Below are 27836 nucleotides of genomic sequence, written 5' to 3'. Positions count from 1 at the left end.
AGTATAAGCTCCTGTTGTTGACTTTTAAAGCCCTGCATGGGCTGGCCCTTCCTTATTGATCAAACCTTCTTTTTCCTCACCTTCCCACTGGTGCCCTTCATTCTGGTAGTCAAGGTCTGCTTTCCTAGCCTAGGATCTCCACTGTCCCCTCCCGGATTTGTCCCTTTTCACTTGCTGCCCCTTACTCCTTGAACCTCCTTCTCCCATGAATACAACTCATCACTTCTTTAACCAGTTTCAAAACTGTTGAAGACCATCCTGTTCAGAGAAGCATTCCCAGGCATTGTGTGACTATTATTTGTGATTTTTAATTTGTTGCCTGCTTTACTTTATTGAATCCTTTCCTGTGTTGTTATGTGTTATTTATATGTATTATGCCATGGGCAGGTTTACTTTATCCATTTTATTGTTTGTATGTACAACGCTGTGTAAATCTACAGTGCTCTCTCTCTCTCCTATCTCTCTCTCTATCTATATATATATATATAATAACTAGTTTTTAATTATATATCTTTATATTTCAGGATCTTATCTAGTTCTTTCATAGCTTCCCTTCCAAGTCCAAGTCTTTTTCTGATTTTTTGACTGCAGTCTCTGCTCTGATTGATGTTTGAGCCCAAATATGGATAATCTTAAATTATTTCTATCTCTTCATCATTGACTTTAAAATTATGGAGATCATCTGTGATCATATTTTTTTGTTTTCTTGAAGTTCAGCTGTCAATCTGTCTTTGCACCTTCTTCAATAATGTTTCCATATCTCTGATATGTTCTGCTAGTAATATGGTGTCATCTGCATATCTTAGATTGTTGATATTCCTTTCTCCAGTTTTCACGCCTCCCTCCTCCAAGTCCAGATAACGTCTTTATTCAGAGTGTGTTTATTTAACCTGAGGGAATAATGGCTGATATACATTTGTAATTGTTTTTCATATTTTGCAGTGTATTTGATTTTTGAAGACTGGACCTTCCTTTTCTATTCAGAGAGACTCTTCAGTTACAATATTTGTTTTATGAACATACATTTTAACAATGGTATTAATTAGAATTGTTGCTTTTTAAAGAATAATGTTGCATGCATTGTTTTTAAATATAAAATATTTATTTATTTATCTTTAAAAAAAAATAAAAATAAATAAATATAATAATAATAATAATAATAATAATTTGTTTTATTTATATACCACTATTCCAAAGATCATAGTGGTGAACAGCAAGTAAGCTAATTTGCCCCCAACAGTCTGGGTACTCATTTTAGCGACCTCAGAAGGATGCAAGCCTGAGTTGAGCTTGGGCCCTTTTGCTGGTTTTGAGTGAATGGCTGCAGTACAGGCATTTAACCACTGCACCACCAGGGCTCCAGTATAAATATGATTTATACTGTCAGTTGTAGAATTGTATTTTAGTTTGATAACACTGAGCCTAAAGTGAGTTCTTTGATGAAGAACCATAATCATTTGCAAGATTTGAAATGCTTTGGAATAAGCCTATGTAACTTTGAAGAATTTACATCTGAGTCCTGAAACTTTTTTTAAAAAAATCTCTTGATTCCAAGCTATACTCTCTTTTGCTTGACAAATCATTTGGATCTTTTATGGAGGCTAAACAAACTTTGGAGAAAGACTTGCAAACTGGCCGAGAAAATGATGTTTTCATGTGGACTAAAGCTACATTTAAATCTGTACTCCCTGCTCATTGTAATCAATGTTTAAAAGCCATTCACAGTTGGTATCTCACACTGATACATGTAAGGTATGTAAACTCTAATCTGAAGGGCAGTCACTGACAAGAGGATAAAAATGTTGACAGATATATTCATCTTTGGTTCAATTGCCCAGATATAGTGAAATTCTGGTCAAAGTTAGGCCAGGGTGAAGATAGCTCTAAGTACTTTCCAACATTCCCAGACTAGGAGGGGTTTAAATTAAGCACATCTTCGCCTGACCACTGGCCATCTCTGACAGTAAGGTTTGTGTTCTAACATGGCTGCCTTTGAAATTTGCTCAGAAAGTTATTCAGTGGCAAAAAATGTTAAAGAAAGAGTTTGCACCTGTGAAATGTCCTGAAATTCAGCAAAGTCATCCCTATAAATGATTATGATCTTGCCTTAATGCTTATAATCTGGTGCCTGTCACTGAATTTAGGATTATAGCTTCTTAGTTGCTCAAAAGCAGGTACAAAAAAAGCACACTCATCATACACACCAGGTAATTGCATGCCTTGACATATTATTTTAACCAGTCATATGTCAACAATTAGCAAAAATTAGGTGTCTAAAGAAACATCACATTTTGCCTGCTCAGGGCTAGGGATGCCATCAACCTTTGCAAAACTCAGCTCAAATTTGGTGATTAGAAACTTTCTGTGAATTTTTGATCATTCCCTTTAAGATGTATCTCTTTAAATACTGAGATGGCTGGTGGCTTCCATGTCAGAGGGACAATGAGTCTGCCCTAAACATAGAGAGTTTATCACTCCAGCATGTTGTCTCACAGCAACTGTGTTACTGAAGCAAATGAGAGTATGCCAGATTGGAAACTATCACTATCACATTTCTCTGCAATTGCACTGTTATGCTGCTTGGGTAAAAACATGGTCCCATGCTCACTGTTTCACACCACCCTGTTAACTCTGCCTTCGTTACTGTGTAAGTCCTACCCAGTGCATGTGTGCCTTTCAATATGTATGCATTTATTATTTTTGCTGCAATTGCATTATTACAGCAAAATGATTTAAAAATTAAAATAAAAGAAATAGAAAAGGAAAGGAAAGGAAAGGAAAATAAAGGCGCAGGGCAGACTGTCCAAAAAGGACAGTCTCCCGGTGCCTATTTTTGCTCCACGGGGGAGTCGCAGCCTTCAAACTGCGGGGCTTCCCCACAGAGAAAAAAGAACCTGCGAAAAGTGAGTTCTTCTTGCACTGCCATTAGGACATTGCAGTGCGCCAATGGCGCACCTGTGATGTCATAATGGCACCACAAAATGCAGACACTGTGCATCCGGCACATCACAATGGTGGCGCCCATCTGTACAGGGCACCACCATTTTGATGCCCTCATCACGTGTGAAGATTGCGAGGTGTCTGGAAGCACCACCCCAAGGCACCCATCACACATGACAAGGGCATCTTTTCTGGCCAATCTGGACCAGGCCAAAGTTAAAGCAACCTCAGCCTGCTTAGGAATATTGGGGGAGAAGGGGGACAGAGGAGGACAGGAAAAAAATCACACACAATCATGCCATGTGGCTGCCAGAATATTGGAACTGCAGCAGATGGGAGTTATTGCACCAGAATCAATAGTGGAAAAGCAGTGATACTGGGAACCATTGATTGGTTTTTCCATCAGTGAAAAGGTGCACTCCACCAATAACTGAAATGCAAAGTAACAAGAGACACACAACTTAATGTGATAAGTACCAGCCGAAGACACTATTGCACTGCTGCAATAGTGATTTACCAGCTTCATGTGATGAAGTCCTTAGTCTGAACTATAAACAAGCTATCAATAATGCTGTACTATCTTGCCAAAATGGTTTTGGTACCTTGGATTGTTCCTTTATGGTCAAGTTTTGATTTTCTGCCCTAGTGATATGGCAGCCACCTGCCACCACTACTTCTCTTGCTGTAGACTGTTCCTATGCATAGTATTTCATTGGCTATGCCAGGACCTGGCCAAGGTAATTTGCAGCACAAGATACAGCAGCAAATGGAACATCTGGCCAACTTACCAAAGTCATGGTACTTAGTGCCCCAAACCAACCAAATTGTTGAGCCACTGAAGACAGCACCTCTCCTTCTTCCTGGCAGTAAAAATACAGCAAGAAAATCAATAACCAGCAATTTGCTTTCTGTCTGAGATGGTGGCCTTGCCCAGCCTAATAGTAGAACTGTCTCTGAACTATACAGCCAATTTTGTACTACTGGCATCAGATATTGCACTGATACGGGCTTCTATATTTCAAGGAAGAAGACATTTTGAAAGAAGCACAGCATTCTCTCACCACCCCAGTTTGATTAGGAATGGGGCAAAAGAGGATTCTACTGTCTGAGGTGAAAGACACCTCCATTTCTATGTAAAGAACCCAACTAGATTGGCAGTTGGATCTTAATTCAAGTCAGACAAAAGAACAACATCCCACTAAAGGGATCACACTAGCTTAATGGGTGTGGAACAGGCTATGTTCCATTTTACTGCTATTTCCCATTCTTCAACAACTGATACAATAATAGCCCTACTTTAACTTTCACTGTTATATAAACCAAAGGCATGCAATGTGTGGCCTACCAGATGTGTTTGAATGGCAACTCCCATCATGCTGCCCATGCCAGCATAGCTCATGATGAGGGATCTTGAACATTAAAGCCCAATATCTGGAGGGGCATACATTGTCCAACCCTGCTGTTAAAAGGAGATTCTCATGTTAAGCCTTTTCTGCCTGCTATGGGCCTTCCCCTTTACATAGGGTAGCAGAAATCCATCCTAGCTCTGTTATGAGTATATCTGTGTGATATATGGCCTTCTAAATGTTGTTTTGTGTTCTAGAGGCTGGAACTGCACTATATATGCTAGGACAGTGGTGCCACAGAAATGGCGTGGTATCATAAGTAGCACACTTGCCATATTCTTCCTCTCTGCCCTCTGATGCACAACTCTCAATATTATTTCCAATCTGTTATATTTGCAACCTGTTATAAGGGTCAACGACTCTATTCCACACCCCATTAATGTAAGCAGGTTGGAGGGACAAGTAACCTTGCATGATATTGACATCACTTCACAGGATGAAAGTTTCCTCTTAAGTGTTATTGGGTGACATCTCTGTGGAGATGGTGCATATAGTTGAAGTTTCAGGTAGATGCTTCTTAAAATTTAGGTGAAAAACATAGCAATGTTGGGACCAAAAGTGGTGGACCCATAGCCTCCTGCATATTGCTGAACTCTGATTCCCATCAGCCTCTGCCAACATGAGCAGTGGTTAGGCAGATGGCAAAAGTCAGTATCTTATGTCATCTCATTTGGACAGTGTGACAAAGTCCATTTATCTCTGGAAGAAGAACAAAAACTTTACTATGAAGGATGAAAAACTGGTATTTCCAAAATGTTGTATGTCCCAGGGCTGTTGCATAGTCACACAAGAGGTATGCGTCAGAGCCATTGGCTTATGGTGAATAATATACTTGAACTGTCTCATGGCGATGGAATACATGCAGTGAAGAAGGTGTACTCAGTGAAGGAAGAAGATGGCCTGAGGTAGTCCGGACACAGAGTCATCTCCTCTTTCCTGGAACCAAGGGACTTCACTTCTCCTTTTCTGTCTCCTATCACTCAGCTAACAGGAAGGCCCTTGCCTCCCGAAGCCTGGATGCTGAACTATTGACACATGCACGCACTTAAGCCTTGCACAAGTCTCCAAGGGTTTCTCCTCTCACCCACTCATTCCTCCACCTTAATCTAGCTCCCCTGTCTGTTCTCACTGCCTGGTCTCTTCCTTCCTCTTTGGAGTCCTGGTGTTGCACAAGATGAAACTAAAACTGAATTGTACAAGTGGTAATTGGGGGACTCCAAAGACAGAAGACATCCAGTACACCCTGCATCACTTGGTGGGGCAGGGGGTCATTTACGGGAGTTACTGTCAGGCAGTTTCTAAATGTGGCATCCTCCAAGTTCCATTCACATCCGCTTCCTCAAACAGCAGTCAAATGTTGGGTAAGAACTTCTCTGGGTGATTAACAGAAGCTGCAAATCAATCTTATTCCTTGTCCTTCTAATCTAAAAGTGACCATTCTATAATTTATTAAGCTGAACATGATTGTTCATTTGGTCATAATTTATTTCTATTTTTCCAAATCCTTCCTGCATTTTTTCCTCTGTCCTTTTCCAATATCTAATTGCTAGACATTGACCTAAATCTAGTGACTAGTCACAAGAGTAAATCTAATGACTTGATGGAATTTGCAAAAATGTCCAGGTAACATTGGCATAACAATTAATTTAGTGGGTCCAATCTGGATTGTGTTTTTTTCCCTATGCAGAAAGCAGTACATATTTTTGCCATTTACTTTTCTGAGTGAATCCATATCCAATGCATTTTTCTTACCCATTTCTATATATCTTTTCCCCTTTGACTGAAGCAGGTTTGTACACATTTTTCACCAATATGTACTTATTTTGAGTTGTGTGCATTTATTTGCCTATAAACTGAAATGGCAGTGGGGCAGGGGGGGTGCTGCTTGTGGTTTCTTTCCAGTGACAGGAAACGCAAAAGTTATGTGCACATTTTCACTAATAGTCTCCTCGACCACAAATTGGATGGACTTAAAAAACAACTCAGTAAATTTATTTCTTTTGCATCCCAGCTTAAGGTCCCATGAAAATCGGAGGAAGGCCACAAATTATTTGCATCTCTCATATCAGAATTAATGTGGCACAGTGCCTGCACTTCATAGTTACCTGACAGTGTGCATGTTTTAAAAAGAAAGTTTAAAAGGCATTGGAGGAGGGAGTCTCTCAAACATCTCAGCCTTCTTGTAAAGATAATCAAGATAACTGGCAACATATGCACAGAACTATCAGAGAAATCAGAGAAACTGCACACACACACACAAACAGTGGAATTAGAGTACGCAACCTCTATACAAGGGTATTAGCCTCCTAGCAGACCTTGAGGAGCCACACCACACCCCCACATCCCCACGCTATAAACAACAACCACAACCACAAAAACAACAAAAATGTTTTTGCTCCCAAATGTCCCCTAATATCCTCTAGGGGCTGGGGGGCATTTTGCAATGTTTTAGCACTCCCAGGGCCATTTTGAGCCCAGCAGGGACCTTGTTCAAAACAGGAAGAGACCAGCGGTCACTTTTGGTTTACTTCTATTTTGTTGAAAGGACTTTTTTAAAGTCTTGCAGGAAGGTGCTGGGGGCCGCATGCAGCCTGCAGGCATTTTTCCTACCCCTGCTGTATACTGAATACCAATGTGGTACAGCAGGCCTCAGTGGATTCCAAAATCCATAGATGCTCAAGTTCCATTCAATACAATGGCATAATGAAATGGTGTTCCTTATATAAAATGGCAAAATCAAGGTTTGCTTTTAGGAATGTATATTATTTTTGAATATTTTCAAGCCATGGATGGCTGAATTTATGGATAAAACCCCCCTGTGGATACAAAGGGCTGACTGTACAATGCATGTGGATCAAAAGTTAATGACCATGGATGACATTTCTTTGTGCAACTTTAATGCACAACACAGAGGCAATATATACAGACAATGCACATCTACACACTACTTTGTGTCCTTTAATGCACTACCAAATGTGCAACAGTCCCACATGTACAACTTTGCTTATGATGCTATCAACTGGACAAAGCTGTTATGCCTTATCAACCACCACTACTACATACATAGCACATTTTACACCTGCATAAGTCACTAACGTGATGCTGGCCACTCTCTGTCATAGTATTTGTTTTCTTTATAGTCTTTTGATGGATGGTTACTCTTGCTCCCCTTTCTCACCAAGAAATGGGCCGAACTAAATTTATGGCTCAACCTCAGCCTCTTCCTAATATCTGCAGAGGTCTCACATACCCACAGTTTTCTGTTTACATATGTGCATTCTTTGGATAGGTAAGAAGTCTTGGTGAATTTCATTCTGTCAGATTAGGCTTGAGTAAATTGAGTAAAATTGTGTGTATACGGTCTTCCCTCTATGTTTGTGGATTAAGCATTCATAGATTTGATTATTTGTGGATTAATGTATTTGCCCCTCCCACTGAAAAAAAAAATTCTGTCTAGGCATCTGGAAGAGTTGACCAGGAAGAGTCATGCTGGAGGACCTACAGATGCCTAGAAAAGTGTTCTCTCAGATAAAATAAATGCATAAATAAGAGATCAATATTAATGATTTTCCTACTTTCAATTGTACTTCTGTTAGAAAATATATAGCAAATGAACACTGATATGTAAGCTATTCAAATAGTCAAACAATATAGCTAGTTGTTTAAGTGTTCATTGGTGTGACACTTATGTATGTGATATACATCATGGTAGTACATAAACCCTTGCATGCAGATAACTCCCAAGCTCAATCTTAGTAGGCAGGGCTGGAAAACTTTGCCAGGAGCTCTGAATAACTGCTGCCAATCAATGTTAATATATTCTCAGACAGATGAATGGTTCCTGTACTCTCATGCTTTGATGAGCACTGTGTAAAGAATCTCATGGTGCCAACTGATGCCTTGTTACACTGATTCTGATCTGACAGATAATAATAATAATAATAATAATAATAATAATAATAATAAAACTTTATTTATATACCGCCCTTCTAAAAACCAGGGCGGTGAACAACAGTTCCAACAATATAACAACAGTTGGATGAAGTTGGATGAATGTCATGGGCCTCTGTGAATTCTGGGACTGGTAGTAAAGAATAGTAGCTTTTACATATTCTGCAGTAAAGTAAGTGGTAATTGTAGTTGGACCCAGTACGACGACTACCATTACCACAAGAAATCTATAGAAAACCAGGAGCCATTTTTAGGAAGGAGATAATATTTTGGAAAAAACTAAGGTGGGAATTACAACCCAGCATTAGAAGGTATCTTTCCTTGGTAGCTAAACTATTTGTCCCAACCAATGTTGTTGTTGTTGCTGTTGTTACTGCTGCTACTGCTGTGTATTTCTATCCTACCTTTTCCCTCAGATTGGGACTCAGAGAGATTTATAACAATTCAAAAACATTGTTAAAAAAACACAAAATACATAAGTTAAAACATAATTAAACAATCAGGAAAAAATTAAAACCAAGTTAGAACATATATCATTTTTTTAAAAAAAAAACCAGCCACCCACTGTTAGCAATATCCAGCTCAAAATGTAAAATGGACCTAATATCAGTACTGATTAGATGCCTGTCAGAATAGAAAAATCTTTGCTTGCCTGTGGAAAGAAAGTAAGGAGGGTGAAAGTCTAACAATATTCTTGACTCTGATTGCCAACAATTATCCTAAGACTTTCACATATACCTATTATTTGATTGAAAAAGACAATGCTAAGAGTACTACAGGTTTACCTTCTGTAAACAAACCATATACTCCATTGCTGACTTTACTGACTCTGTTCCTTCCCATTAGAGGTTAGAGTTCTCAATCTGGGAATCTCAGGCCCTGTACAGATGGGCCGTTAAGCACGTCCTGGCGAAGTACTAGCATTGCCTCGGGGCGTTGCTTATATATGCTCCACAACCCTAATACGTTGCCAGGACTGTCTACATGGGCGCCGCCATTTTGATGTAATGGCTGCGTCGCATCCAAACAGCGCATCACCACCGTTATGGCCTGGTGCCACTGCAGGGCACCTGTGGCACCCTTTCAGCGGCACCAGAAGGAGCTCCAAAACGGAGCTTTTGCACTGTATATCGCTGGCGCAGCCTTTACACGGCTGTGCCAGCAATACAAAAGCAGCCCCTTTCTCTCTTTCCCTGCTGCTGTTGGAGTGTCCTTGGGGCATGAAGACCCAAGGACACCCCTTTCCAGGCTGCAGGGAAGCGGCATTTTGCCACTTCCCCGAGGCCTGAAAAAGTGGCGGACTGGGGCCTCTTGGGCTGCCACTGCGGCAGCTCAGGCCCCAATCCGTCGGGGAAAGGGGCAGGTGCAGTCCGCCCCAAAGGGGCAGTCTGTTCCCCACCAAAGTCTCCTAGCATGAGAAGATATTGATCACTATACTAATGAGGGTGGGATGGGGAATCTATATGACTACAAGGAAGACAGAAATGATACAGAAAATTTTCCCAGCTTTGGAGCCATGTCCCAAGTATTTAACAAGGAGGAGAAGTTTAGAACATGCAACATTTCCTGTCCCAGAACTGCAATGTAGAGAGAATCTCTCTGTGTGTCTCTTCACATTTAATCACATGCAAAGTAGGTGCTGGCAATACTCAGTGTGTAGACTAAAAGTCTGCTGTATAAGTGGAACTGCTGTCTCTCATTACAGCATCTTTAAATTTCACAGTCACTTTACTTTTTGACATGACACCAGCTATTTTATGGACAAAGCAATAAAGAGCATTTGGTTAGGTTTAAAAAAAAGAAAGAAATTGCAGAAACTTTGTACATAGAAACCGAAAGACCATATGTTGAAGGAGACGATTCCCAAGTGATTATTTACTGTCATCAGTTGTTTGAGATGCATCTTGGGTTGGGCCTTGGCACCACCAGGTTTTGGCATCACCTTTGGATGAAAGAAATATCAAGGTCCGGTGCTTATGTGGGTTTCCTTGCTCATCAATGATCTTCAGCTCAATCATTTCACCACAAATCAGGACTGGCACTAGGAAGTGTTACAGTTTTATATGTGTCAGCCAAGTAGTACAGGTGTGGTGCACAGATTTGGGTGAGCTTTAAGAAATATTTAAAAGGTGTGTAGCTAATTTGTTGATGTCTCAGACAGACAAGTAAACATATTAGTAAAAGAAGCATGACATTAAAAAAAACACTTCTTTCATTCTGACCATGTCCAGCCTGAACAAAATGGCACTTTTCAACTTAATAAAATAAAAAGGTGTATTTCTCTTTATCCATAAATGGAAATGCCACCATTTTATCCCTTCATGAAAGAAAACATCTAAACCTCAGAATGCTGAGAGAAGTCCCCAGAAAAATGCTGTGATGGATTTGCTAAATACTTTGTAGAGAAAATTGCTTGAATTCATTCTGATATGGACTCCACATTAACTGTAGAGTCTGCAGAAGTAACTGAGGCATATACTTGTAAAATTTTGATTGATGAGTTTCAGGTTGTTCAACATGATGATGTGGAGAAGTTGCTTGGAGAGGTAAGGACAATCACTTGTCTTTTAGACCCATGCCCATCCTGGTTATTTAGAGCTGCCAGAGGAGGACTGGTCAATTGGGTGGTGCAGGTTGTAAATGTTTCTTTGAAACAGAGCTCTGGTCCAGCTTCTCTAAAAGGAGCTATTGTAAGACTTTAGTTGAAAAATTTTCATTGGACCCCACTTCCCTAGGTAACTGTCAGCCAGTCCCTAATCTCCCCTTTCTAAGTAAGATCTTAGAGTGAGTGGTGGCAACATAACTCCAGCCTTTCTTGGATGAAATGGATTACCTGGACCCATTCCAATCTGGGCTCAGGCCTGTTTATGGGACAGTAATAGTTTTTGTCATCTTGGTGGATGACCTACATCAGGAGTGGGACAGGGGCAGTGAGTATTGGTGATCCTGGATCTTTCAGCAACATTTTATATCAACAATCATGCTATCCTTCTGGCTAATATGGGATCTGGGGGTCATTGCTTTGCAGTGGTTCCATTTCTTGGCTGAACATTCCCAGAGGGTGGTGCTGGGGAACTCTTATTCAGCCTATTGGTTATTAGCCTGTGGGTTCCATAGTGATCAGTAATGAGCCCCCCTATGCTTTTCAACATATACATGAAGCCACTGGGAGAGGTCATCTGGAGCTTTGAGATTAAGTGTCATCAGTGTATTGATGATACACAGCTCTATCTCTCCTTTATAATTTGTGGCAAGAAGGCTGTGGTATAGCATTGTACGATTGCCTGGATGCAGAAAAGGATTGGATATAGGTGAATAGTCTGAGGCTTAATCCATACAAGACAGAAATGCTGCTTGTTAGTAGGAAAACCAACCTGGAATTGGGATCACAGCATGTTCTATTTGGGATTGCTCTTCCTCTGAAAAATCAGGTTCATAGCTTAGAGGTACTTTAGCACCCAACATTGTTCCTGAAAACCAGGTTGCTGGAGTGGCCAAGAGTACCTTTCTCTAGCTTTGGCTAGTGCCTCAGCTTGGGGAAGGCAGACCTGGCCACAGTAGTTCATGTCTTAGTTACCTCTTGATTAGACTAATGTAATGAACTCTATGTGGGGCTGTCCTTAAAAAATGTGGGAAGCTACCGGAAGTGCAAACTGCAGCAGCCAGATTGGTTTCATGTGTACATTTTAGAGACCAAGTAACTGGCCCTGCAAGAAATGAACTAGCTTCCAATTTGCTCAACTCTAGATGTTGATCTCCAAAACCCTAAATGACTTGGGGTCAAGATATCTGCAAGACTGCCTCCTCCTATATGAGCCCACTAGAAATTTGAGCTCTTCAGAGGAGGCCCTGGTGTATGTCGTTCCCAACACCTTGTGAAGTTAGGCTGGTGAGTACATATAACAGGTCTTTGTAGCAGCACCTCAGCTGGGGAACTCCCTATCCATGGAAGTTAGCCCCGGGCCCATTTCCAATTAACTTCCAGTGGGCAGCAACAACAGTGTGGTTCTGCATCACATTCAGTGTTTGAAATTGCTATTTTAACTATATCAGCTATTTCAAAATGGGATTCTAGGATTGTTTTAGACTGCTTTTAGGAGGTTTTAAAGAGTATTATAATGTGTTTTTAAAATGTTTTTATCTCTATATTGTTTTAATTGGTTTTCATGTGTCCATCACCTTGGAAACCATTGTGGGCTGGGAGGTGATACAGATGTCCTTAAATAAACAAATGTGACTGTCTTCTTCTCCAACTGCCTTCAACTTTTCCCAGCATTATTGTCTTTTTAATGAATCATGTTATCTTGTGATATGTCCAAAGTTCAATAGCTATTCATTTATTGCCATAAAAATTTCAGTCTGTTACTTTAGTGTGTAAAATAAAATACCAGATAGGTTGAAAGAGAGAGAGCGAGCGAGAGAGAGAGAGAGATGTTGCACACTTTCAAGTTATTTCCAACTTATGGCAACCCTAAGGTGAACCTATCACAAGGTTTTCTTGGCAAGATTTGTTCAAAGGAAATTTGCCATTGTCATCTTCTGAAGCTGAGAGAGTGGGACTTGCTCACTATCTTTCACCATCATCAGCACCACCAGCAATATTCTCCATTTAATCTGAATATGAAAAAAAAAAAAAGAAATCATCAGTTCTTTTCCAGTTCTTTGGTTGGCTTTTTTTTAAAATGTAAAGAGATGGGAGCTTGTGAGTTCTGAACATCATTGTTTATCACAACCTCACTTAGTTTAATCCCGACATATACTAATTTATAGGATACTCTGAGACTTTGGAGGGTTACAGACCGCCCATTTGGGGCGGGCTGTACCCACCCCTTTCCCCGGTGTATCGGGGCCTCAGTGGTTAGAACGGCAGCCGCTGAGGCCCCGATCCGCCGCTTTTCAGGCTGCGGGGAAGCGGCAAAACACCGCTTCCCCGCAGCCTGAAAAGGGGTGTCCCTGGGGCTTCAAGCCCCAAGGACACCCCGCAGCGGTGGGGAGGAGGAGAAAGGGGCCGCTTGGGCCCTTTCTCCTTTGGTCCGCTGGGCGCAGCCGTGTGAAGGCTGCTCCCAGCGAACCAAACCGGACCAAACCGCCCTGGCGCGGAGCGAGGACATCACTTCCGCATCGCCCCTTATAGAGGCGGCACGGTCGTGACGTCCTCATGGCAGCGGCCGTGTGGAACGGCCGCCGCCATTTTGTGCGTGCAGAGCGTGCACTAGGGTTAGGGGTGTGTGGAAGCACCGCCCCTTTCTAACCCTAGTGCGTGCTCCACACGCACAAAACGGCCCGTTTGTAACGGGCCAATGAGGCCAAGGGACACAACATTAGGAATCCCATCTCACTCACTGTATCTATGGGATGGAGCAAAACCCAACAAATTCTGTAAACATTAAAAACAGGAAAAATGCATTTAGTCTGCACAGTCTATTGTAAGCACAGTGTTGGGGGTGGCATTAGGTTTGGCATCTTTTCCCACCAAGACACAGAATCCACTCAGCCTTGGGCACTTTAGCAAACAGAGGGAGTGTTCTTTGTGATTATGTAATAATAGGGCCTTTATTGCTATTGTCTCAACAAGGAGATCATTTATATCTATTTTTGGCTCACATAGCAGCCCTCATTACTGTGATTTATAAAATCTGCTTTGGCAACCGATCCACCTGTACAAGGTATAATAATACAACCTGCCCTCCCTGTTTCCCTATGGTAGTGATAAGCCCTGTGGGTACAGGGAACGTGTGTGAACATTGCTAAGAATAACAATGGGGGTACTGTGGCAAGTCAGGAGCACAAGGAATATAAGACAGAATAATGGAGTCCATTATTGTCAACTTAAATAACACATGAAGTGTTAAGGCAGATATCTAAATGGAGTTTATATTACAGGTCAAAGTATACATGCCCCCTGTGTGAAGTTTCAATGTGGGTTTTATTTTTACTAGTATATTCTCTGAAGTACCTCTTTGACACCCATTTTGGAGTCTGCTCTACAGTTTTAGGAGAGCAATTGCATTAGAATTTGTCAAACTTTCTGGTCCTCTTGTGATGCAAATTCCACAGCTTTAACTTTGTGTTGTGCAGGAAAAAAAATCTTTTGCACAATCTCAACCTCGTACAATTCATCTCCATTGGTTGACCTGGGGTTCTAGTATGTCAAACCCTGAATCAATGAAGAAATGGAATTATAAGCTTCTCTCTACCTACATTATCCATGCCGTGCATAACACTCCTCACCTCTGTCGTGTATGGTACCCTGTATTATCAAGTATTGTATCTCACAACTCTTTTCTAAACCAAAACACAACTGTGTAAGTTGTAACCTTTTGTCATAGGTGAATTGTTTCAGCCTCCTAATTGGTTTGGTTGCCATTTTGTGCAGGAACCAGTATCCAATCCATGCCTCTTGCAGTGTCCTTGAATCATCATAGGTTGGGATAGAAATATTATTTTTCCTCCACAGGGTATATATAGTTCACACTTGGCTTCTCACTGCCAGTAAAAAAGCAGTTCTAAGCATCCCTTACCCCCTCTCAGTGCCAACATCCACAGTGGCCCCTACTGGTTCCAGAGAGGCAAGGCAGCACAAGGTTAATAGGATTTAAAAAACAGCAAACACATAGTTCTTCTTGCTCTGCTGGTTTTTTGCTTGGCCATTTGGTACCCTTGAGATACTCTGTTTTCAAAAGCCTGTTGGCCACTGTAGTGCGAGTTGTACCGCAAGGAACTCTAATAGTTCCTTTGCATCAAGTAAAAGGACTGAGCCATGGGAAAAGATTCCAGTTTTGTTATAATGTCCATCTTGCTGTAGATGGTGGCAGTTTTTGCATTTTAGTTTTCTAGCATAGGAGATAGGCAACATGTGGGCTCTGTAGATGTTGCCAGATTGCACCTCCTACTATTCTTCATGATTGGCTCTTCTGGCTAGGGTTGATGGAAGCACACCCTCCAACATTGCAGAGATGAAGCCTGGGACACATGTGGGCAAACAACACCAGAGTGTAGTCAAGGTGGTGAAAACTAGTGAAGGGGAACAGACAAGCTAGGAAAGGCAGTAGCAGTTGGCTTTTGCTTGTGCCTACTGAGAAAGGCAAGATTTCGTCCTTCCTTTCCTTAACTGAGGCAACCACTAAGAACAAAAAGGACAAAAGAAGATACCAATTTGCTCAAAATATGCATTTGGTATTTCATATGTACACATGAAACTGTAGAATAGTTACAATAATTTATATAGTAGAAAAGATAGTGACCTACTCTATCTGGTGCCCAAGGTCTAACTGTTGGCCGGCAACTTCATTGCAGTTACTCTATTTTCTTGGTAGTCCATTATCTTTATACCAGAGCTGGCCTGGTCATTGAGTAGCCCTTGCAAACAGGACTATGCTGTGTATACTGTCAGTAGGGCAAATGGCCAGCCTTTTCCAACCAGAGAGAACATCTTTAATCCCATACTAGAATAGAAAGCATACACCAAATACAGCAGATTGCCCCACTGCTTCATATCTGCCAGTACACGCACCTCTTTTCCCTGCCCTTTTTGCTTTGGGCCTTCTAAAATAGTAATAGTGTTGGTGGGAGATGTGACTCATCTTAGTCTGAGGATTGAGTGCATCAGCTGAGGACATACAGTGTTAAAGTCCCAGGCAGAGCACTGAAGAGGGGGATGCAGCTATAGAAAATGTTGCAAGTTAAACAGCTGGAGAGAAGGCAGACTGAAAGAGGAAAACCAAGTGCATTTGGACCCCAGAGGGAAAAAGATGACACCACCCTTGTCCACAGTAACGTCACACTTTTAGCCCAAGGGAGAGAGCGTGGGCGAGAAAAGGACCCTGTGTTGTCATAACTTCTGAAGATGGAGCATTTGGCTCCTGGGTAGGGAGCAACTAACATTATTGTATTAGGAGTGGCTTGTTGGGCAGGTCAACTTTGCGTGGCTCTGAGACACCCTGCTCAGCTCTGCAAGGATAATCATGTTGCATTGTCACCACTAGAAACTACTCATTCAGCTTTCAAAGGAAGAATAATACCCTTTTTTTCCTTTCTTTTTTCTTTTAAGTTATTTCTTTAAAAGTGTCAAGTGCATGCAATAAATGCTTTACATGGCAGCAAGCATTGTTTGCTCCTACTGTGTGTCCCTTCTAATTCAGAGTGACATTAAACAACTGTAAGAACTGTCTTACAAAGATAGTGCCCTAACTGTACATTCTTCCTTTATCCTTTATTTTCGCATTGATGTTGTGTGCTTTCAAAACATTTCCAACTTATGGTGACCCTAAGGGGATCCTATCATGGAGTTTTCTTGGCAGGTTTCTTCAGAGGGGGTTTGCCATTGCCATCCTCTGAGGCTGAGAGAGTGACATGTCCAACCTCATCAAATGGGTTTCCATGGACAAGCCAGGATTTGAATCCTGGTCTCCAGAGTCATAGTCCAGTGCTCAAATTGCTACACCACACTGACTGTCATTAGTAAATATAAAAATATAGGAATCTGACTTAGGCGGGATACAAACATATAGTACGTCTTCTATACGTACTAGGGTTAGGAAGGGGCGGTGCTTCCGCACCCCCCTAACCCTAGTACGTATAGAATACGTACAACATGGCGGCCCCCCTTCCACATGGGGGCCACCATGTTTAAGTACTGGACGCATAGCGTCCAGACGTGTCGCGGTGCCTATGACGTCGCGAATGTGCCAGTGGCGGCTCGCGACGTCATAAAGGCGCCGCAAAAAGAAGCTCCGAAATGGAGCTTCTTTTTTGCTCCGCGCAGGAGCCGCGCGGTTTGGCTGCTGCAGCTCCCGCGCGGAGCAAATGGCTCCGGCGGGAGACCGCCGCAAAGCGGCGGTCTGTATCCCGCCTTAGACTGACTCAGATTTAATTCCATCTAGACAACAGATAGAGCTTTCTATGGAATCACTTAGCATTCTATTCAACCTTACTTATGGCCTTCTGTATTCAATGCATGTGCTCTACCACTCAGCTCCAGTCTTTTGTCACAACGCTGCAGTATACATGTTGCTAACTATGATGTAGGGAACAAGATACAGGCACAAAATCAAGACAAGATCAAATGTGAGCCCCTAGAAGCTAGGAATGGAAAGAATGCTTTAAAATATTCAGAAAATGGTTGTAAAACATGCTTCTTCTTTTTAGTGTTGAGACATGCTGATGCGAAGAATCCTGGACTGACAGTAATAATCACAGTTTGGGATTTATTCTGTGCAAAATTTGCACATGGTTCATTTCCACAGGAAACAGCATTTTCTGCATAGAAAATAACATTTAAACACTGAAACATTAATGTCTGCACAGAAAATGTTGTTTTCTGCACATAAATTTGCTATAATGGAGAATTTATTCTGCATAAAATTCATACATTATTTATTTGCATAAAACACACATTTTCTGTACTGAACACAGCATTTTCTGCACAGAAATTAATATTATTGTGTTGAAATGCTATTTTCCATGCAGAAAATGCTGTTTTCTGTAGGATGCAATTGTGTGGGAATTTTGTCCTGAACTGTGAATAGCTTTTTTAAATAGTGTGGTTTTCAGACTTTTTCAGTCAGTAGAACATTTTACTCATTGCTTGACTGTGAGAAGAAATTTAGTGAAGAATTACATTTCTACCCTAAGCAAACAACATGTTTATAAAACTAAGGATCTTAGCATCATTTTTCTTTTTCTAAGACTGGAATGTATATCTGCCGAACTCAGTCCTCACCTGATATTTTCTCTTTGCATTTTTTCTCTGGCTTCTTCCTTCTGCCATTTGTCAAATTATGACCTAGATTATTTTTTCTTCTATTCAGCAAGAAAAGACAGAAAAGCAAGAAATTTAGTGATATCATGATTAAAGGAAAGCCAAAATTCTTTAAAGTTTAGCCTGGTACAGACGGAGGCTTTGCGCCAGCCTAGGACCAAAATTAGGGCTAAGAAGGGCTTGGTGTCCACATGCGCCCAGCCCTACTATTGGCACCCGTGCACCATCTTGCCACACCCTGTCTATACAGGGAACGCAATGATGATGGCCACTCAGTGCAGCATCCAAACAGTTCCATGCTGCATGGACATCATAATTGCACGTAAGTGTGTTAATGGCATCCTGCACATGGCCTAAAAAGAACCTGCAAGGAGCAGGTTCTGTTTAGGCCTCCTGGAGGCCGTGTTGTTTGGTTGGTGCAGTCTCCATCCACCCCTTAGTTTTCAGCTCAAATTTAAGAGATGGGAGAAGAAAGGTTTCTCCCAAATGACCACCCACTTTTACCACAATCAGTCCCACAAATACAAATTCTGTCCCCTCATTAAATTTTCCTTCAGTCCCCAAATTTCTAGCACTGCTGTAACTTAAAATATCAGTTGAAGATTTAGAAATACTGTCTAGATAGCCAAAGAAAGGAGGCAGGCAAAGTGATTAAGAAAAGAAGAAATGTAGCAAATAGAAGATTTCCAGATGTGAATAATTTTCAATATCCAGAAATTTAAAAATTGAAGGAAATTGAAGGAAAATTTCATGGGGGGGCAGAATTCTTATTGCGGCAATGTCCTCATTTTATTCTCATAGATCCACCTTTTACTGAGACTTTTTTTTAATCTCAATCAACTAATTACAAATGTGGGGAAATTACATTTTTGAACTACAGCATTCAGCATCCCCCAACCAGATATTCCCTGCTAAACTGCTTGAATAGGACATTGTCCACCTGCAGCTTTGCAAGGTGTCCAGCTGAAACTATGGGCCAAAACAGACAGGCCAAAATAAAGCTGCTTCAGGTCACTTTAAAGCAGGGGTAGGCAACCTGCGGCCCGCGGGCCGGATGCGGCCCGGCAAGGCCTGGGGACCGGCCCCAGCCCAATCCTGCCGCCAATTGCCGCCGGGGCCTTTGGGTGACAATTGTCTATAGAAGCCTCAAAAACATGCATTTATATTAACATTTTTTTAAAAATCAGCAAATTTTTTCACGTGTCCTCCATTTGAAAATTTTGTCCTGCATTTGTCCTGGTATATTTATATATTTAATTTCTTAAAAAATTATTTAATTATTTATTTTTTGGCTTCGGCCCCCCAGTTGTCTGAGGGACAACAACCCGGCCCCCGGCTCAAAAAGATTGCCTACCCCTGCTTTAAAGGTATAATGTTTAAATGACACATGCATCTTAAGAGGCCAGAAGCTGCTCCAAAGCTATGCTCTAGTCCTTAGGACTGGAGCACGGCTTTGGTGCGACTTCTGGCCTCTTAGGATGCATGTAGCATTTAAATAGCATACCTCCAAAGTGACCCGAAACAACTTTATTTTGGACTGTCTGTTCAGGCCCTATATGATAATATGTGGGTCTCAGTCATCTTTTCTTTCTGGGGAGTCATCATCATTCTAAGCATCAGTTTCTGAATTGTTGCAAAAGCACAGGCACTTTCATAGAAGAGTCAAAGCATTCCATTTTTGAAGGCTTTCACAATAAACCTAAGTAGGATACTATCCTTCCTTTAATAGAAAGAAAAGCATTATACAGAATGAATGATATAACTCATATGGCATCTTGAAGTCTGAGTTTGGAAACATTACTTTGTGGAAATGTTCACAGAGTTCCATAGCCAGTGTGGCTGGTAGCCATCTTGATTTGGAAATTCTGGGTTCTATAATCCAAGCCCCCTCCTATCCCCACCTTTTCCTTGATTTTGCCTAAATTCTTTTCATGCATATTTTTCTTGTTTCGGAAAAAAAATGGCAGGCCCAGCTCCATCAAGGCTAGCCTGAAGATAGAGTGCCCTCCCTCCATGATAACTGACAACCTTTGGCCTGTGAGGGAGTGACCAAGCAGGCCCAGCTCCATCAGGGCTAGCCTGAAGAAGAAGAGCCCTCCTTCCAGTCCATCTGCCTTGGTCCAAGCCTCAGAGGAAGAGAATAACTACTGGACCTCATCCCCTTTCCCACCTCCATTCCCTTCTCCTTTTGTGTCGTGTCTTTTAGATTTTAAGCCTGAGGGCAGGGAACCATCTAATCAAAAATAATAATTGTAAGCCGCTCTGATAGCCTTTTAGGGCTGAAGGGCGGGGTATAAATACCATTAACACAGTGTGCCCGCGCCATACGTGGGCACGCCATACGCGGTCTTGAGCATATGCGCTCAAGCCGTGGGGAATGCGTGGGGCAGAAGGGGTGGCGCATCCCATTCAATTGAATGGGGGCATGCGCCTGTGGTGCCCCGCGCGCCGCCACGCTGGCGTGCCACCATGCACGAGCCCCATTGTTTCCAATGGGGCTTGAGCATAGGCGGAATTCGCGTTAAGCGACGGGATCCTGAACGGATCCCTCGCGTAAGGCGAGGGCCAACTGTAATAATAATAATAATAATAATAATAATAATAATAATAATAATAATAATAATAATAATCTGGCATGATCTAGCTATTATGGAGCAGCCAATCTGGACAAAGTTCCTGATATTGCTAGTTACAAAAATGATGTGGTAATAGATAAGACATACATTGCCAAACATATGCAACATATTTTTTGGTTGATTCACATTTCACAGGCATGTATATTGTGCAGTGCTTGAGAGATAACACACAATGATTAATACTATACTGTTTATAGTTTTTGAGGTTTCATATGTGGGGCATGACAAACAATCAAAGAGATATGATCTAGCCAAAAGCATCTCGATGCAAATTTGAATCAAACAAACATGCTTATTCCAGATTCTCTCTCTAAACACTGAATGACAAGTTTGGAAAATGTGCTGCATTGTGCAAATATGCATTTCAACTGTACCATACTACTTGTTGTTGTGTGTCTTCAAGTCAATTCCATTTTATAGAGACCCTATCATGGGTTTTCTTGGCAAAATTTTTCAGAGGGGTTGACCTTTGCTTCCTCTGAGACTGAGAGATTATGACTTGCCCAAGGTCATCCAGTGGGTTTCCATGGTTAAGCGAGAAATCAAACCTTGGTCTCCAGAGTCGTAGTCCAGTGTTCAAACCACTACATCATGCTGACACGCTGTACTACTACAAATCCCCTTTGTCATACTACTCCTGTGCTACTACAAGTCCTTTTTGTCTACACATAAATTCTCTTTCAGCTGTAAAACCATTCCCATTGCTGAGCCTAACATGATTGCTTTTTAAAAGGATGAGGCCAAATCTACAAAATAGAGAATATCAGCAATGGCTGACACAATTTGTCCCAAGTGGAGTCACTGATAATTTCATTGCACCAGTGCCTATGAACTGCAGATGTTGCTGTCTTCCTCCAGCCCTTACTATCAGCAGGCAGGCAGGGCTGATAGAAATCGGAGTCCAACAACATCTGGTGGGCCACAGGTTCCCCAGCCTTGTTTAAATGTAACACTTTGAGCTTGAATTATGGGGTGTGTGGGGTGTGTGTTATATTTTCTATTAAAGAGGAACTCGCTTTTCCTACAATGAGCCATATATTTCTGACTGGAAAGGCATTGGTCTCCTGCAAGAATGGTGATCTCTTTACAGTCCTTGAGTCCCATGGGAAGAGAGGGCACCAGAACAAATTAAGGTAGATAGGACCTCAAGTAATTCCAAAAATATGATCCCTTTGTATGCAAGCATGGCATAGAATCACAGATATTAAATGAGTGAATAAGGAATGAAATGCTAAATAAAAGAGACAGCATGTGAACTCATTTTCAGTCTTGAAACCTCTGCATTTGTCAGTCCCCATTCCCAATGCCCAATAGCTGTAAAGCCCTAGGAGAGATTACTAGTGGGAAGGCAGTTCAGACCATGGAGAAGCAGCATATGGTTCTCCTGGCTGGAAACTAGAGAGGGCTCCTGTACCTTTAAATGATTACATAGAAGAGGGAATTTCAGCAGGTGTTATTGTTACCTGGTTGTATGACAAGCAACACCTGCTCAAACTCCTTCCATAAAGCCATTAAAAGTATAGGAGTCTTCTCCAGTTTTCAGTCTGGCAACCCTATGGTCTGAATTGCCTCCCCTTCCTCTTTTTCCTACTACTGCTTGCCCGCGCCATACGCGGGCGCGCTTTACGCGGCTTGAGCATACGTGCTCAAGCCGCAGGGCATGCGCGGGGCAGAAGGGGCGGCACGTCCCATTCAATTGAATGGGCGCGCGCACCCGTTGTGCCCCGCGTGCCGCCGCGCCGCCACGCCGCTGTGCACGAGCCCCATTGTTTCCATTCGCCTTATGCAGAGGGATCCAGAACAGATCCCCGTGTAAGGCGAGGGCCCACTGTAGTAAGTAACAATAACAGGTGGCCCAGAAGAGATTTACACACACACACACACACACACACACACACGATGCATTTGCACACATATAAGTCAGTACATTGGGTTCTTGGCATCCACTGGGGTTTGGTTCCAGGATCCTACCACCACCACTATGGCTACCAAAATCGGTGGATGGTCAAGTCCCATTATATACAGTGGGGTAGTAAAATGGTGTCCCTTATATAAAATGGCAAAACCAAGATTTGCTTTTTGTATTTTTTAAAAAATATTTTCAAGCCATGGATGGTTGAATATGTGGATGCAAAATCTGTGGATATGGGAGGCCAACTGTAGTAGGATGCTGGCCAAAATGTTGATGATATTTGAAACTTTGGGAGATTCAGGAAGTGACTGCGGAAGAAGTGGAAGCAAGCTATACATCTTCTCTTCAACACTGGGCCCTTAGCTATCAAGGAACCAAGAGCAATTGCACCAACTGTACCACTGATAATCCAGCCCAGCCCAGCCCTTAGTACTGTTTTTGAAAGATATGATTCAGAGTGGCCATCTGTCTACATTTACAAAGAACAGTTTTCTGTTTGAAGTCCTACCAGAGGGTAATTCTCTGTGTGAGGATTATCTTCTGTTTGAATAACTGTTCAGTCCAGGCCCAGTTTAAAGATACGTAAAGAATTCTACAAAGAGAGATTTGCCAATGCCTACCCAGCGATAGTTAACAGGACCTGGGCAGTAAAATGAGCTTGATCACAGTTTTCTCCAAGATGGTGTGGTGTGCTGTGTTTTATTTCAGTTATAGTAATTATGTTTGAATGTGCATCCGTGCATATATATATTTGCCCGTGCCAATGATCTGCAGTTCTCTAGCATTGTTTTTGGTCATGCATTCCCTCTCTTTAACAATGCATAAGTGCTTCTCCTCCCTGTGTGACTTGGCTAAAATGTGAAAAACCAGGAATGGAACTATACGTTCCATGAAGCCTAGTTTGCCTTTGATCCATAAATTCAACCACTGTTTCCTTGGATGACTCCTCCCTCATTGTCTCTGCAATGTCACCATCTGAAGACAGCACCATTTTAGGAGGACGAAACACCATCTCCAAAGTATCCCTTCTAGCCGGAGTTGAGAAGAGAGCCAACTTGGAAAAGTGATTTTCTTGCACTATAACTCTCAGAAACTCCATGCTGTCTGTAGAAGATGGTCATCCAAGAAAATCACTTTTCCAAGTTCTGGGCTCTTCATCCCTCCTTCTGTGCTGGCAGATTCAACATTACACATTCTAAATCCACATGCCTTCTTGAATTCTTGAATCAGATTCCATCTGAACAAAATAGAAAGCACAACCACAATGGAGCTCCTCTTAGAAAAAGCCTATGCTTTCAAAGTCTGTCTCTGTCTGTGAAGTTGGTTGAAGTTTACTGTCTCAAACCATGAAGCAGAGAGGAACACTGAGTTCTTAGATCTTCAGTTCTGGAAACTGTCAAGAATGAGACTGGGATTCATAAGCTTCTGAGCCAAATCCAAGTAATTTTTTTTTTTTTTTTGCTTTTTCTAGAGTGTTGATGCAAATTCCTATAAACACACTCTTAGGATGGGAATCATAGAATCATAGGATCAAATCACCCCAAAAGGTGTACTATTCTAAACAGATAATTTAATCCGATACCAGATTATTTAATCAGATGCCATATTATTTGATCTGATGCCAACCAAATGTATTCATGCAACCATGTGTAGTGACCAATATGCCTGAAGCATCCATTTTTGTGGAACTGCCTATTTTGAAGTTGAGTAACTTTTGGAACTCTAGGACTGCAATCTTCTTGGTGCAAAAATTTCCAGACAGATGTGATTGGACTTCTTATCTAGTGCAGAAAAACTGCATTCATTTGATTCAAGTACAGAAGTGGCATTATTCATGTGCTGCCATTGCACCTGGGTGTACACTGCACATCGATGATTTACATGTGCATTTGGTGGTGTATTAATTTGCAGTTTGATATCTTGCTTCAGTTGCACAATGTTGGCATTAAATATAATGGTTGTGTAGCACAACTCATCAAGCCAGCATGGTATAGTGGTTTGGTGTTGGACCATGACTCTGGAGACATGGGTTCAAGTACCCGCTCAGCCATGGAAATGTACTGGGTGACCCTGGGCAAGTCACACTGTCTCAGCCTCAGAAAAGGTGTGGTTGTGGTCATCTGGCAAACCCTCTCTGAAGAAACATGCCAAGAAAACCTCATGATAGGTTTGTCTTAGGGTGTCATAAGTCAGAAATGATTTGAAGGTACACAGCAACAGCAATAACAGCCCAATTCATGTGCAACCCCACAGGCAGAGATTAAAGCTACCCACAATCCATGTAGGAACTTGGCCCAGATATTGTTTAACTGCAATTCCCATAATTCCTAGGATGTACTTTGTTCACTCCTGCTCACTTTGAAGAACTGTCTGGTCCATTTAAAATTGTATAAACCCATTAGGAGAGAGAACCCTCTTGGCACTACCTTTCCATAGTAGTGGGACTGTGTGCTACTGTGAGGCAGAAGGCTATGTTGAGAGTAGCACTGCTGCTGGTAAGGTCTCCCATGTAAGAGTGGGTAATGAATTAATGGGTAAATCAGCACACACAATCTTGATGAATATCTGAATCCTCTTTTGTCCTCCTTTTTGATGATACCTACATAGTCACATTAGGGACTTGTTGTTGCTGTTGTTGTTGTTGTGTGTCTTCAAGTCATTTCTAACTTATGGTGACCCTAAGATGACCCTATCATGGGGTTTTCTTGGCAAGATTTGTTCAGAGAAGGTTTGCCATTGCTTTCCTCTGAGGCTGAAAGAGTGTGACTTGCCCAAGATTACCCAGTGGGTTTCACAGGGAGTCAAACCCTGGTCTCCAGAATCATGATCCAACACTCAAACCACGACATCACACTAGCTCTCACACTAGTGGCTCATTTACTCCTCACTCCAGTTGAATAAAATATCATCCAGCTACATGCAATTGACAGGAGTTCAGCCTTTTTGCAGGGGGTGGAGGGGATGAAAAAAACTCCTTAAAATCCACAGAAAAAGGCTTCATGCTTTTTCCTGAAGTATCCACTGAAATCCACAGAAATGGGCATTATTTCATGTGTGGCCGTCTGGCTGCTTCACATAAATTCTGATGGTTGTGCATTTTTGGCAGAGGGAGAGTAAATATATGTGAAAAGATGTGAATTTGCACAATAAAGTGAAGGCAATTAACCATCAATTCAAATGTGCAAATATCCCCAGCAGTTCACATAATACACTTAAGGGTAAACTAGATCCAGATCTACAGCTCAGCTATAGTCCTTCTCCAGTATTAGCTATGTGACCTGCAATATGTTTCCAGTACTACCTTAGATGCATTTTTGCTTCTCACCTTTTAGGAATCAACATTCAGGAATGATGGGGTGTAACACTGAAAAATCCATCAGAAGAAGAGAGATGGGTAGGAGGAAGTTGTGGGTGGCCAAAGAAAAGAAAACTTCATCACATCTTTTCATGTAAAAACAGATAAGAGGAAAAGCAGCTCAGTTTCTAGGAAGAGAGTTGGACATTAGTTCAGTTACAGAAAATTTAGTATTCCCCCCAGAAAGTAATAATGGAATGGAAACAAGGCATGTTAAAAGAAAATGAGTTTTCACTGGGCACAAAGCCGACAGAATTTGACAAGAAATGGAGACAATCCCAGAGTAGCTAATTCATTTTCCCTTATCTCTTTCTGGCAGAGATTCTTGAGAGTAAAGACCACTTGCTGTACATAGGAACTGCAGCCTGCCATTCCTCCAACTCCCTGCTTGCTAAGTACCTCCCAGGAAATACATTCTTTCAAAGAAATGCTTCAGAAAAATGGATTTAAAAAATGATTAGAAGCTGACTCAGGATTTCTCCCCATACAAGTCATTGCTCACCAATATTTGTGTTCCCTATCTTCCTTCACATTAGAATTTCTTTCAAATAAAAGCCCCATGGGTTGTATCACCTTTGATGAGGAGTGCAACAGGGGTAACAAGGGATTTGGAGGCTATGTCCAGCCTCTGGGATTAGAGTTTCCTTTCCACCATGGTTTATAAAGATCAAAAACGATGAGAAAGGAGAGCAGAGGCTTTGAAATCACCATCCAGTTGGTTTATTGTCATTAACAGTTAAGTTAGCTTTGACGTATAGTAAGCCTATGAAAGAGAGACCCTGCAAGTCACCTATCATCAACAGCTCCACTTTGGTCTCACAGACTCAGGGTTCCTTGAGGAAGTCTGTTCATCTGGAATGTGTTCTTCCTTTTTTCCTACCGCCTTCTACCTTACCAAACAATATTGTCTTTTCTAGTGAGTTATGTCTTCTCATGATATGGGCAAAATATGGTAGCCTCAGTTTAGTCATCTTAGCTTTTAGGGAGAGTTCAGGATTGATTTGCTCTGGGATCCATTTATTTGTCTTTTTAGCAATAAACAGACTCTTGCCAGTAAAACTCTTCTCCAGCTTTACATTTCAAAGGAGTTGATTTTCTTCCTCTCTGCTTTCTTCACTGTGCAGCTTCCACAGCCATGCATAGAAATGGGAAATATGATGGCATGGGCAATCTGAACTTTAGTATTCAATGATACAGCTTTACATTTGAGGATCTTATTTAACTGCCCTTCCAAGTCCTAGTCTTCTGATTTCTTGACTGCAGTCTCCATTACATTCTCCAGTCCAATTAGTACCCGGACACAAAGTTTTAAACTTATTTAACAACTTTAATTGTTTTTAACATATTAAATAGTTTAATATACAGTGGACCCTTGTTATACACTGGGGTCTGGTTCCAAGATAATAATAATAATAATAATAATAATAATAATAATAATAATAATAATTTTATTTATATTTCCTGCTTCTCCCAAGGATCAAAGTGGGATTGCATAATTAAAAATGCAATACTAATACAAATAATGACTATAAAATACTAAAAAGATCCCCCGTGTATAACAAAATCTGTGGATGCTCAAGTCCCATTAAATATAATGACATAGCAAAATGGTGTCCCTTATGCAAAATGGAAAATCAAGGTTTAATATTTAAAATTTATACTTTTTTTTAACATTTTCAAACTGTGGGTGCTTGAATCCGTGTATAAAAAATCTGTGTATAAGAAGGGCCAACTGTATTTTTAGCCTTTAAAATTAATTTTATTATTTACATAGTTTTAAATTTGTCAGACTGGTTTTACTGTACATCACCCAGAGATCTCCAGACTGATGATGATGATGATGATGATGATGATGATGATGATGATGATGATGATG

At 41.4% G+C, this 27836-nt stretch overlaps 1 long non-coding RNA gene across 1 annotated transcript in view; it reads right to left on the bottom strand.

Moving 5' to 3' along the window:
• Positions 1-12741: 12741 nt before the first annotated feature.
• The window catches only part of LOC121927920, a 23956-nt gene continuing 8861 nt past the window's right edge, over positions 12742-27836 (bottom strand). Inside the window, exons 2-3 of the long non-coding RNA XR_006103392.1 lie at positions 18019-18098; positions 12742-12911 (exon numbers count right to left, since the gene is read on the bottom strand). This is a non-coding gene — a long non-coding RNA (uncharacterized LOC121927920). The remainder of the gene's footprint in view (positions 12912-18018; positions 18099-27836) is intronic.

This window comes from Sceloporus undulatus, chromosome 4 (genome assembly GCF_019175285.1).
Source record: "Sceloporus undulatus isolate JIND9_A2432 ecotype Alabama chromosome 4, SceUnd_v1.1, whole genome shotgun sequence".
NCBI lineage: Eukaryota > Metazoa > Chordata > Lepidosauria > Squamata > Phrynosomatidae > Sceloporus > Sceloporus undulatus.
Note: the sequence above shows the minus strand (reverse complement) of the source record. Positions and strands in the feature narration are given on the sequence as shown.